Source organism: Microtus oregoni, unplaced genomic scaffold (assembly GCF_018167655.1).
Source record: "Microtus oregoni isolate MIOR12 unplaced genomic scaffold, Mior012 000054F_ref0000373, whole genome shotgun sequence".
In the NCBI taxonomy this organism is placed as follows: Eukaryota; Metazoa; Chordata; class Mammalia; order Rodentia; family Cricetidae; genus Microtus; species Microtus oregoni.
Window position 1 is genome coordinate 11,444,443 of NW_024543830.1, and position 13,722 is coordinate 11,458,164.

The 13,722-nt window shown below is 38.7% G+C and overlaps 1 protein-coding gene across 2 annotated transcripts in view; it reads left to right on the forward strand.

Annotated features, from left to right (window-relative positions):
• Positions 1-13,722, forward strand: part of Rsbn1 (round spermatid basic protein 1) — a 56,591-nt gene that overhangs the window by 19,260 nt on the left and 23,609 nt on the right. The window lies entirely within an intron of this gene.

A 13,722-nucleotide genomic window follows, 5' to 3' on the forward strand; every position in this document is an offset into this window, starting at 1 on the left:
CAATTCCCAGCAACCACATGGTGGCTCACAACCATCTGTAATGAGATCTGGTTGGTGCCCTCTTCTGGCCTGCAGGCATACAGACAGAATACTGAGAATACTCTATACATAATAAATACATAAATCTGTATAAAAACATACTGTATACATAATAAATACATAAATGTATACATAATAAATAAATCTTAAAAAAAATCAATTAGCCTTTTGGAATCTTTAACTTAATCCAGGCACCTCTGTTTTCTCTTCTGAGAACTTCAGCTCATGAAGTAAACTGTAGGCTTGTTTTTTTGTAAGAAAAGTTAGATCTTCTATTACTTTTATATTTTTTAAATTATTGCATTAAATCAAGCTAGGATCCATGTATAGACTGTTTTTGAACATTTTATAGTCCTCAACTATTTTAATACTCCAGGAGGTAAGTCCATTTTGTCAGTTGGAACTCCAAGCTGATTCTTGTTTGATTACTCTCTGCTACGGACTGCTAAAGGTTAGCTTTGTGAATTTGAATTTCTAAAAGAACATGCATGTATATTAAGACAGTGTTTTATACTTCGGTAGGAGTACCATTTCTAATTTTTAATTGGTTATTGACTGAGTACCAGTTTTGACCAAAAATGTTTGAATGTTTGTGGAATCTTTAGGTTATGTCTTTTTTCTTTAAAAATTTTATCTATATACACTTTGGGAATAAATGTGATTTATGATCTTTTGAATTAGCTGTAAATTATGGTTACAGTATTAGATATTTGAAAACTCTTTCTAGAGATTTTAGGCTAAGTTGTTACAGCTCTACAATAAAGTCTTCAGTTCTTAGCTCCCTGTTTCGTAGGAGTCCTGAAGCATCAGAGGAATTGTTAAGAGTTTGAATCTTTTTTTTTGTTTTCTAGTCACAAAAAGTATAATTTATTTTTTATAATTATATATAAATTTATAATTTTTTTATTGAGAAAAGGAGAAAAAAAAACAAGTTTCCACCTCCTCCCAGCCTCCCATTTCCCTCCCTCTCCTCCTACCCTTCTCACCCTCCTCCCACCCTCTCTCCCTCTCCCCACTCCTCTCCCCCTCCCTCTCCAGTCCAAAGAGCAGTCAGGGTTCCCTGCCCTGTGGTAAGTCCTAGGTCCTCCCCTCTCCGTCCATTTCTAGGAAGGTGAACATCCAAACTGGCTAGGCTCCCACAAAGCCAGCACATTATGTAGGAACAAAACCCCGTGCCATTGTCCTTGGCTTCTCATCAGCCCTCATTGTTCGCCATGTTCAGAGAGTCCAGTTTTATCCCATACTTTTTCAGTCACAGTCCAGCTGGCCTTGGTGAGCTCCCAATAGATCAGCTCCACTGTCTCAGTGGGTGAGTGCACCCCTCGTGGTCCCGACTTCTTTGCTCATGTTCTCCCTCCTTCTGCTCCTCATTGGGACCTTGGGAGCTCAGTCCAGTGCTCCAGTGTGGGTCTCTGTCTCTATCTCCATCCATCACCAGATGAAGGTTCTATGATGATATGCAAGATATTCGTCAGTATTGCTATAGGATAGGGTCATTTCAGGTTCCCTATCCTCAGCTGCCCAAGGAACTAACTGGGGACCTCGGCTTGGGCACCTGGGAGCTACTCTAGGTTCAAGTCTCTTGCCAACCCTAAGGTGGCTCCCTTAACTAAGAATTGTGCTTCCATGCTCCCCTATCCAACCTTCCTTTATCCCAATCCTCCTTTTTCCCCAAGTTCCCCCCATCCTCCCCTTTTCCCTTTTCTCTCCCCATCTCCCCTTACCCCCATCCCACCCCACCCCCAAGATCCCAATTTTCTCCCCGGCAATTTTGTCTACTTCCCATAGCCAAGAGGACAACTATATGTTTTTCCTTTGGTTCACCTTCTTACTTAGCTTCTTTAGGATCACCAATTGTAGACTCCGTGACCCTTATTTATGGCTAGAAACCAATTATGAGTGAGTACATCCCATATTCATCTTTTTGGGTCTGGGTTACCTCACTCAGGATAGTGTTTTCTATTTCCATCCATTTGCATGCAAAATTCGAGAAGTCATTGTTTTTTGCCGCAGAGTAGTACTCTAATGTGTACATATTCCACACTTTCTTCATCCATTCTTCCATTGAAGGGCATCTAGGTTGTTTCCAGGTTCTGGCTATTACAAATAATACTGCTATGAACATAGTTGAACAAATGCTCTTGTCATATGATAGGTCATCTCTTGGGTATATATTCCCAGGAGTGGTATTGCTGGGTCCAGGGGTAGGTTGATCCCGAATTTCCTGAGAAACTGAAACACAGATTTCCAAAGTGGTTGCCCAAGATTGCATTCCCACCAGCAATGAATGAGGGTACCCCTTCTTCCACAGCCTCTCCAGCAAAGGCTATCATTGGAGTTTTTTATTTTAGCCATTCTGACAGGTGTAAGATGATATCTCAAAGTTGTTTTGATTTGCATTTCCCTGATCGCTAAGGAGGTTGAGCATGACCTTAAGTGTCTTTTGGCCATTTGAACTTCCTCTGCTGAGAATTCTCTGTTCAGTTCAGTGCCCCATTTTTTTAATTGGGTTAATTAGCATTTTAAAGTCTAGTTTCCTGAGTTCTCTATATATTTTGGAGATCAGACCTTTGTCTGTTGCGGGGTTGGTGAAGATCTTCTCCCAGTCAGTAGGTTGCCTTTTTGTCTTGGTGACAGTGTCCTTTGCTTTACAGAAGCTTCTCAGTTTTAGTAGGTCCCACTTATTCAATGTTGCCCTTAATATCTGTGCTGTTGGGGTTACACATAGGAAGCGATCTCCTGTGCCCATCTCCTGTAGGGTACTTCCCACTTTCTCTTCTATCAGGTTCAATGTGTTCTGACTGATACTGAGGTCTTTAATCCATTTGGACTTGAGTTTTGTGCATGGTGATAGATAAGGGTCTATTTTCATTCTTCTACAGGTTGACATCCAGTTATGCCAGCACCATTTGTTGAAGATGCTTTCTTTCTTCCGTTGTATACTTTTGGCTCCTTTATCAAAAATGAGGTGTTCATAGGTTTGTGGGTCAAAATTCGGGTCTTCTATACGATTCCATTGGTCGACTTCTCTGTTTTTATGCCAGTACCACACTGTTTTCATCACTGTAGCTCTGTAATAGAGTTTGAAGTCAGGGATGGTAATGCCTCCAGACAATCCTTTATTGTATAGGATTGTTTTGGCTATCCTAGGTTTTTTGTTTTTCCATATAAAGTTGATTATTGTCCTCTCAAGATCTGGGAAGAATTTTGATGGGACCTTGATGGGGATTGTATTGAATCTATAAATTGCCTTTGGTAGAATTGCCATTTTTACTATGTTGATCCTCCCAATCCAAGAGTAAGGGAGGTCCTTCCATTTTCTGGTATACTCCTCAGTTTCTTTCTTCAATGCCTTAAAGTTCTTGTCAAATAGATCTTTCACTTCCTTGGTTAGAGTTACCCCAAGGTATTTTATGCTGTTTGTGGCTATCGTGAATGGTGAAGCTTCTCTGATTTCCCTCTCTGCTTCCATATCCTTTGTGTATAAGAGGGCGACTGATTTTTTGGAGTTGATCTTGTATCCTGCCACATTACTAAAGGTGTTTATCAGCTGTAAAAGTTCTTTGGTGGAGTTTTGGGGGTCGCTTATGTACACTATCATATCATCTGCAAATAACGAAAGTTTCACTTCTTCCTTTCCAATTCGAATCCCCTTGATCCCCTTATGTTGTCTTATTGCTATTGCTAGAACTTCAAGCACTATATTGAAGAGGTATGGCGAGAGTGGACAGCCTTGTCGTGTTCCTGAGTTTAGTGGGATGGCTTTGAGTTTCTCTCCATTTAATTTGATGTTAGCTGTCGGCTTGCTGTATATAGCTTTTATTATATTTAGGTATGACCCTTGTATCCCTAATCTCTCCAATACTTTTATCATAAAGGGATGTTGAATTTTGTCAAATGCTTTTTCAGCATCTAATGAAATGATCATATGGTTTTTTTCTTTCAGTTTATTTATATGATGGGTTACATTGATAGATTTTCATATGTTGAATCAGCCCTGCATCCCTGGGATGAAGCCTACTTGATCATAATGGATAATTTTTCTAATGTGTTCTTGGATTCGGTTTGCCAGTCTTTTGTTGAGGATTTTTGCGTTGATGTTCATGAGTGAGATTGGTCTATAATTCTCTTTCTTGGTTGAGTCTTTGTGCGGTTTTGGTATCAGAGTAATTGTAGCTTCATAAAAGGAATTTGGCAATGCCTCTTCTGTTTCTATATTGTGAAATACATTAAGGAGTATAGGTATTAGGTCTTCTTGGAAGTTCTGGTAGAATTCTGCATTGAAACCATCTGGTCCTGGGCTTTTTTTGGTAGGGAGGTTTTTGATAACAGCTTCTAATTCTTCGCGACTAACAGGTCTATTTAGATTGTTCACCTGGTCCTGGTTTAACTTTGGTATATGGTATTTATCTAAAAAAGTGTCCATTTCCTTTTCATTTTCCAGTTTTGTGGCATATAGGCTTTTGTAGTAAGATCTAATGATTCTCTGAATTTCCTCTGTGTCTGTGGTTATGTCCCCCTTTTCATTTCTGATCTTATTAATTTGCAAATTCTCTCTCTGCCGTTTGATTAGTTTGGATAGGGGTTTGTCAATCTTGTTGATTTTCTCCAGGAACCAGCTTTTTGTTTCATTGATTCTTTGTATTGTTTTCTGTGTTTCTGTTTTGTTGATTTCAGCCCTCAGTTTGATTATTTCCAGTCTTCTACTCCTCCTAGGTGAGTCTGTTTCTTTTTTTTTTTCTAGAGCTTTCAGGTGGGCTGTTAAGTCTCCAATGTGAGCTTTCTCTGTTTTCTTTAAGTGGGCACTTAGTGCTATGAACTTTCCTCTTAGGACTGCTTTCATAGTGTCCCATAAGTTTAAGTATGTTGTTTCTTTATTTTCATTGAATTCCAGGAAGACTTTAATTTCTTTCTTAATTTCTTCCTTAATCCAGGTATGGTTCAGTAGTTGACTGTTCAGTTTCCATGAATTTGTAGGCTTTCTGGGGGTAGCATTGTTGTTGAATTCTAACTTTAATCCATGGTGATCTGATAAGACACAGGTGGTTACTAATATTTTTTTGTAACTGTGGATGTTTGCTTTGTTACCGACTATGTGGTCGATTTTTGAGAAGGTTCCATGAGCTGCAGAGAAGAAGGTATATTCTTTCCTATTTGGGTGGAATGTTCTATAGATGTCTGTTAAGTCCATTTGATTCATTACCTCCATTAATTCTCTTATTTCTCTGTTAGGTCTCTGTCTGATTGACCTGTCCATTGGTGAGAGAGGAGTGTTGAAGTCTCCTACTATTAGTGTGTGCGGTTTGATGGCTGCCTTGAGTTTTAGCAATGTTTCTTTTATGTACGTGGGTGCTTTTATATTAGCGGCATAGATGCTCAGGATTGAGACTTCATCCTGATGAACTGTTCCTGTTATGAGTATAAAATGCCCCTCTCCATCTCTTCTGATTGATTTAAGTTTGAAGTCAACTTTGTTAGAGATTAGTATGGCCACACCTGCTTGTTTTTTGGGTCTATTTGCTTGATAAGCCTTTTCCCAGCCCTTTACTCCGAGTAGGTGCCTGTCTTTGTGGTTGAGGTGTGTTTCTTGTAAACAGCAGAATGTTGGATCCTGTTTTCATATCCAATCTCTTAGCCTGTGCCTTTTTATAGGTGAGTTGAGTCCATTGACATTAAGTGATATTAATGACCAGTGGTTGTTAACTCCGGTCATTTTTTTAGTCGTAGAGTTTGTGTGTTTCCCTTCTTTGATTTGTGTTGGTGAAGGGTCTCTAGATGTCTGAGTTATTGTGGTCATTGTTGGACTCCTTGGTTAGTGATTTTCCTTCTATTACTTTCTGTAAGGCTGGATTTGTGGCTGCGTATTGTTTAAATTTGTTTTTATCCTGGAAAATTTTATTTTCTCCATTTATAGTGAACGAAAGCTTGGCTGGGTATAGTAATCTGGGCTTGCATCCATGGTCTCTCAGTTTCTGCAGTACATCTATCCAGGACCTTCTGGCTTTCATGGTTTCCATGGAGAAGTCAGATGTAAGTCTGATAGGTTTACCTTTATAAGTAATTTGGCCTTTTTCCTTTGCAGCTCTTAATATTCTTTCCTTATTCTGTATGCTTTTTGTTTTGATAATTATATGGTGAGGGGATTTTTTTTTTTTTGATCCAGCCTATTCGGTGTTCTGTATGCTTCTTGAACCTTCATAGGTATATCTTTCTTTAGGTTGGGAAAGTTTTCTTCTATAATTTTATTAAATATATTTTCTGGACCATTGAGCTGCAATTCTTCTCCTTCTTCTACTCCTATTATTCTTAGGTTTGGTCTTTTTATTGTGTCCCATATTTCCTGAATGTTTTGTGATGAGTTTGTTGGACTTGCTGTTTTCTTTGATCAGTGTGTTTATTTTCTCTATGGTATCTTCAGAATCTGAGATTCTTTCTTCTAACTCTTGTATTCTGTTGGTTATGCTTGTTTCTGTAGACTCTGTTTGTTTACTTACATTTTCCATGTCCAGCCGGCCCTCTGTTTGTGTTTTCTTCTTTGCCTCCATTTCAGTTTTCAAGTCTTGAACTGTTTCCATTATCTGTTTGATTGTTTTTCCTTGGTTTTCTAGGGTATCATTCACTGATTTATTCAATTCTTCAAACTTTCTGTTATATTTCTCATCCATTTCTATAAGGGCGTTTTTTACATGCTGTTTAAGGGCATCAATCACTTTCATGAAGTCAATCTTTTCTACTTCTTCTTGATTAAGGTGTTCATGTCCTCCCGTTGTGAGGTCGCTGGTTTCTGGTGGCTTCATGTTGTTTTTCAGCTTGTTGGGCGAATTCTTGCCTTGGCGTCTGCCCATCTCTTCTTCCAAATGCTCCCTTATGGATCTTCTTTTACCGGATCAGGTCTCCTTGCCTACCCAACGCTGGCTCTCCCCAATGTTGGCTCTCCTGGCGCCGAGAGATCAGGTCTCTGTGCTGGTTGGGCAGCTCGCAAACAAAGCGCCTACCCTGCTTGGTGCAGGCACGCCATAGAAACAAAGGAACTCCCACCCGCTTGGGTGCCCTGAGGATTCGGACCCAGTGCCGGGTGATGTTATGTGCCGAAAGAGGGTGGTGGGGCCGAAGTGGGGAGGGTTCTGGATGGAAGCTGGGTGGGCTAGGAAGAAAGAGGTGGTATGCAGGGAGTAGAGGCCCTGCAGAGAGCCCAAGAAGGATAGGGGGCCAAGGAACCTCTGAGCTCCCCGTCCCAGGCTGGCGCCGCGGGGCCAGAAACTCACCGAGTTTGAATCTTTTAGTCCTTGTAAAGACCACAGGGCTTTACGAAAGAGGAAGTCATCTTCAAGTCCTTGTTTCCTATATAGATGGCAATGTTTTGGTTGTCACCTTCCCAAGATCAAATAATGACAGATCCTTAACAAGGAATTGTTTTTTTCCTCTTCATATGAATGGTATGGAAGTCTAGGGCTCAGAGCTTAGCAAACTATAATGTGCATATAATTCAGCTGAGAATCTTACTACATCTTAATGTGTATTGGTGTTTTGCCTGCATGTGTACCTATGCATTGTGCATATGCCTGGCTTCTGCAGAGACCAGGAGAAGGTGTCAGATACTTTGATACTGGAGTTAAAGATGGTAGGAGCTGCCATGTGGCTGATAGGAACTGAACCCAGGTCCTCCGGAAGAGCAGCCAGTGCTTTTAACCTCTGAGCCATCCCAATATAGCCTACATTTCTAACACTCCCAGGTAGTGTTGGTGATTCATAAAAGACCACAGGTCTTAACATTTATATGACTTGCACATGAAAGAAGTAGCAAACTAACAATACAGTGACGTTAAAATGGAAGATGGCTCACTATATAACAGCTACAGGGTTGAAGGGTATACATGAGGAAGGACGATGTATATTTTTCAGGGCAGATGTTCATATTTTAAGTTCTGATAATTTATTTCTCTCAAAGAATTTCTGTACTTAATGATCAGAAATCTCACTTTAGGGCATACTTAAAAAATATAGTTAGACATGTTTTCCACTGCATCACTGGCCTGAGTGAGAACATACCTTTTTAACTTTGTTTGGGTAGTAGTACTTCAAATGTTACTTTTATAGTTGTAATATCCTAAAAAAGGTAATATTTTGTAGGATTGGACTATCCAACTTCAATGTCTTGTTTTAGAGAATAACAGACAGTTATTTCACTATCATGTGTTAGGGTAAGGTTTATTACCTCCCTAGCCTTTGATTGGTATATTGACATTTTTTAATGCTGATAATTGTGATGAAGAGTGGAATTAGTAAAATGGTATGTAATTGGGAAAAAGATAAACCCTTGAGGAACTCTAAGCATTAGTGTATTGTATAAAAGGGAAAAGTAAATATTTGAAGTTACTGCCTTTAGAAAATAAAACAGTATGCATAGCAGGTTTGGTTATTTTCTCTAGTTCTCAGTACAGCTTGTAATAAAATTACTTTGACCCACTCAGTGCTTTTCCATGGGATATTTTAAAGAATGTTTTTCTACTCATAGGTCACAAGGTTAGGAAGATTGCTGGCTTGCTTTTTCCTTTCTGTTTTTTTAAACAGTCAGCTTAAATAAGCTTCTTCCTGAAGTACAAGTTCTGTGGAACAATCCACCCCTCCCATACACACACATGCGCGCGCGCGCGCACACACACACACACACACACACACACACAGTGTTTTCAGTATGTTACATTTCTTAGTCTTAATGGATGGTTTTAGAAGTTGTGTGTATTGGATACACAGTGGGATTTAACTTTCAGAAATTATATAGAATAACTGCAGTGCTGAGTTTCTAATCTAAAGAACCATATATATGTTGCTGTAGAGCAGTGTGTACTTTGAGCAGTAGCTAGTTCGTATTTTGTGTCTTACAAACATACCAGATCCTGTGAGTGCATGCTAAGCATGATTAATTCCACACCTTCTCTCCTGATTTTACCAATGTGGGTTTTCCCTGTTGCCATTATCACCTATGTTCATAGCAGCTTTGCTTTGTTCTGCTCTATTCTCTTTACTTAACCTCCTTGCAACGCTCCTGACATGTTTTTTCCTCTACCCACTGTACTGTAATATACTTTAGGAAATGATAGAACTCAGCCTGATTTTTGCTTTCATTGAAAATGTCATAATCTCAGATTCTTCTGGAGATTACTGTTCATTACATCTGGAGTAAGTGAGATAAGTGCCCCAAATGGTTCAATTTCTGTAATCAGAGAAATTTAAGAGGCATTGTTTTGTATCACATACTACCTACCATATTGTAATTCTTTTCATTTGATATGTAGGTACAATCTCAGAATTTCATAACATCATAAACTGAGGCATAATCTTGTCTAACATAGTATAAAATTATTCTAAAAACCCTTTTGGGGTTGATAATCATTTGAGACTTTATCTATTTATAAGGTTTTGTGAAGACTTGCAGCATTGCTTAGGAAAGTCAGCTTATTTGCCTATTCTTCAAGACTTTGATGTTGTTTGTATATGTGGTGTGTGTGTTTGTGTGTGCTGTGTGCATACTTGAACGTGTGTGTATAGGTCAGAAGTCAACATTATGTGTCTTCCTCAGTCATTCTCCATCTTATATTTTGAGGCAAGATCTCTCATTGAACCAGCAGCTCACTAATTTAGCTAGATTGGGTAGCCAGGGAGCTCTAGGGATCATCTGTCTCCTTGCCAGCACTGGGATTTTGGGACTCTGAAGTCAGGTACTCATTCTTATGTAGCAAACACTGTATGGACTGAGTCATATTCCCAGTCCCTCATCTCTTCTCAGTCTCTCAGAGAAGATACTCCCACTCTGTGTTAACTACTTTGCCTATTTGTGTTCTGGATTCTGACCCTCAGCCTACTTCTTTTTTACTTATTCTTTTGAGACAGGGTCTCATGCTTCCCATACTGGTCTCCAACTCCCTGTGTAGCTAGAGATAACCTTAAACTTCTGGCTAGGACTACAGGCAGTGATCAGAATTCAGCTGAGGACTTCATGCTAGGCAAGCACTCAATTAACTCACCTATTTCTTGAACCTCTTTTTTTAAAAAAATATGCATAATATAAGCCTTACCATTTTGATCACTTAAAGTCTGTGATTCTGTGGAATTAATTACATTCAGAATGTTACATAATCATCAGCACTATCTATTTCCAGAAATTTTTTTTCCATTATTCCAAACAGAAACTACTCATTTGCTTAGGATCTTCAGTAATAATAAGCCATCCCCAATTCTCCAACCTTTGCCTCCTCTATTTTATATGAAAAGGAGATAAGTTATATAAATAAATTACTGCTTTGTATGTGTTCTTTAAAAGACAAGTTTTTCTTTTCCTAGAAGCAATCTTTGTCTCGAATTTGTAATTTATAATTTTTACTAATTCCATACTTTGCTATGAGAATCACCAGTTATATTTGGGTTTCTAGTATCAGAGTGACTAGCAACCTTGATCTACTGTAGAAGGAGAGGGAGATAGATATGGGTGTTCAACAATATGCTTTTTATGATATATTTTAAATTTAGTAGATGGCTTAATGTCTATTATGTTAGAAACTTGTTGACAAAGATTTCTGTCCCATGAGTTCCCACAGCTGGTTAGTCCCAAATAAACACACAGATGTCTACATTAATTATAAACGGACTGGCCTATTAACTCAGGCTTCTTATTAACTTTTTTTTTTAAAAAACATTTATTTCATGTATAATGTTCTGCCTGCATGTATGCTTACAGGCCAGAATGGGGAACCAGCTCTCATTATGGATGGTTGTGAGCCACCATGTGGTTGCTGGGAATTGAACTCAGGACCTCTGGAAGGACAGTCGGTGCTCTCTCTTAACCTCTGAGCCATCTCTCCAGCCCTTTATTAACTCTTATAACTTAAATTAGCCCATAATTCCTGTCTGTGTTAGCCACGTGACTTGGTACCTTTTTCGGTGAGGCAGTCACATCTTGCTTCCTCTCTGTCTGGGTGATGACTGCAGACTGAAACTCCCCTTTTCCCAGAATTCTTGTTGCCCTGCCTCTACTTCCTGCCTGGTCTCCCTGCCTCTACTTCCTGCCTGGCTAATAGCCAATCAGTGTTTATTTAAAATACAAGTGACAGGATACAGACCATTGTCCCACAGCAGAAACTGGTTTATACTGGTAATTATCCTGGTGACTCTTGTCTGACTCATGTCCAGTTTATATCATCATGACTATCACTCTATTTCTGGGAGTCTGACCTTGAGTTTCTGGTAGCCACTATGGGAAAAAAAATAGCCTCTGATAACCCTTATTTCTTTAGACAAAAGGCCTTCATTTGATATACCACCCTAAACATAAAATAGGTTCAGAGGTTTACTATAGATTCTGGGTTGTCTACTTGCCCCAGGTTATGTTAGGCAAGAGAGAAACAACACTCACAATAGCATGAATATAAACTAACATAAGTAACTTTTACTACTGTATCACATGCATTTTTAGAGTCCTAGCTTTGGTTCAACAACGCTGTGTAAGGGTTATGTTGATGCACAAAGTTCTAGGTCATTGAGTGTTAGCCTCTGTGTTGAGGGCGTTGGATGTTACAGTTCTTGTTCTTGGGCATTTACTATTTTATAATATTCTGTGTTGTAATTATTGAAGTAAATGTCTGTTCACATATATTACCTGGGATTTCTATTTACATTTTTCTTTTAAGAGTTTAGAACTGTTGCCGAGGTTCAGTGACTCATATGTAGGAAGTCTTTGTTCTACTGTGTCATGTGGTGATAATTCAGATAGGTATGGAGTTCTAGATTAGAGGTCATTTTCTTCAGTTTGTAACGGCACTGTTCCAGTGTCTTTCACACTTCAGTGTTTCTGTTGAATCCAATGTTGTCATCATTTCTGATCCTTTTGGAGCTCTTCCTCCCTCTATATTTGAAGTTTTCAACAGTTCTTCATTATAAAAATTAAGAATATTAAGGGTAATATGTTTTGAAATGAAATTTTTTAAATACTATGAAATGTATCAATCATATAAAGAAATATAAATAAGTTACATATCATGTAACCCAAGAAATGAAACTTCATCAGTGCAGTTGAACTCTGGAAATATATATTCTCCCATTTGAGTACATTTTCTATTATTTCTTTTCTTTTTTCGTCCCCTCCCTTTCCCCTTTCTTATCTCTCTGCTCTCATTTACTGCTCTTCCTCTTCTTTCTTTTTCCCTTCTCCATCTTCACCCCCCTTTCCCTCTTTTCTGCTGGGGATTGAATCCAGACTCTTAGGCATGGTAGGCAAGTATTCTACCACTGAGCAACATTTCCAGCTTTAAATCTTTGTTAGTTCTATTGTTCCCCTCCCCTCCCCTCCCGTCCCTTCCTCCTCCCTCCCCTCTTGTCCCCCTTTTTCTCCCCCCTCACTCTTTTTTTTTTCTTGCTGACATTTTTATTGTATGCTAGGTCTCCCAACTGATGGTTTAATTTACTTATTTATTTTACATTTTTATTACATTGGTCACACACATATACACATATATAGAACATATATGTAGAGGTCAAAGGACAACTTAGGGGAGTCAGAATTTTTTTCTTTCCACCATGTGGGTCCTGGGCCTGCAGGCACATGCCGTATTTACTCTTGGACCATCTTCTTGGCTTTAATTTCCTTTTTTGAGTGGGGACTTGTTATATTGCTGTGGCTATTTCATCTCTTGGGCTCAGGTTGGTCCTCTAAACTTTTTCTTTTTCTTTTTATTACATATTTTTCTTTTGTATTGCAGATAAATTTTAGCTATAATGGTTTGAATTTGAGAAGGTTCATTCTTGTCTGCTGTTGCTTTTAAAATAACTTCCTGTTACTCTGTCATAAATGCAATCCCCTCTCTTATTCCTCTGGTCAAATATTTTAATTATTAAATTAATCAAATTTTCTCTTATGCTTTGTTTTACAAATTCTGTTTTTCTTAAGCTCTAGTTCTATTACAGGTTTTCTTCCAAAGTGATCTGGTATTTTGTTCATATGTAAACACGAGTTACTATAACACTGGTCAGAAGCCCTGCAGTCATATAAGTGGAACTTCCTAGTCTGTGACTCAGTAAGGAATCCATAGCATTCTGAGCAAAGCTCCAATTATCAGGGTTTTTTCTCTGGGGCTTTTGATTTCTATAGCTAAGAACCATTACATTTTTGCCAGGAAATTAGAATATGTTACAGCTCTCTCTCAGAACTCTTGGAGCCGACTGGAAGAGCGGTGAGGTGATTTTCCTTTCTAGTCCCGTCTCCTCTGCCACAGTCTTAGAAGGATGCATGTGAGGTCACTTGGATAATCCATCTCAGTATCCTTATTTATTCGTACTCTCAAAGTCCCCTTTTCTGGTAAGTTAACATTCATAGCAACCTGCACATTTTTGGGGTGTTTACCCAGCATGTCCCATGCTTCACATTCATGGTGTCCAAATCAGAAGAAAGCATCTTCCTACCCAAACGCCTCTTCCAGAGAAGAGAGAATATGTAATTCTTTCCTATCTGGTTGGAAATGATACAAGATGGTAGTAATCCTTGATACTTTCTTCTTTTTTTTTTTTTTTGTCAGATCCAGTCTTTCTCTGAGTCCTGATAGTTTAATCTTCTTGGTTCTTTCTATATGTCTTTTCTCCCAACTCCATCTAAGATCAGTTCACCTCTTGAGCTATTTCTTACTTTGAATATTA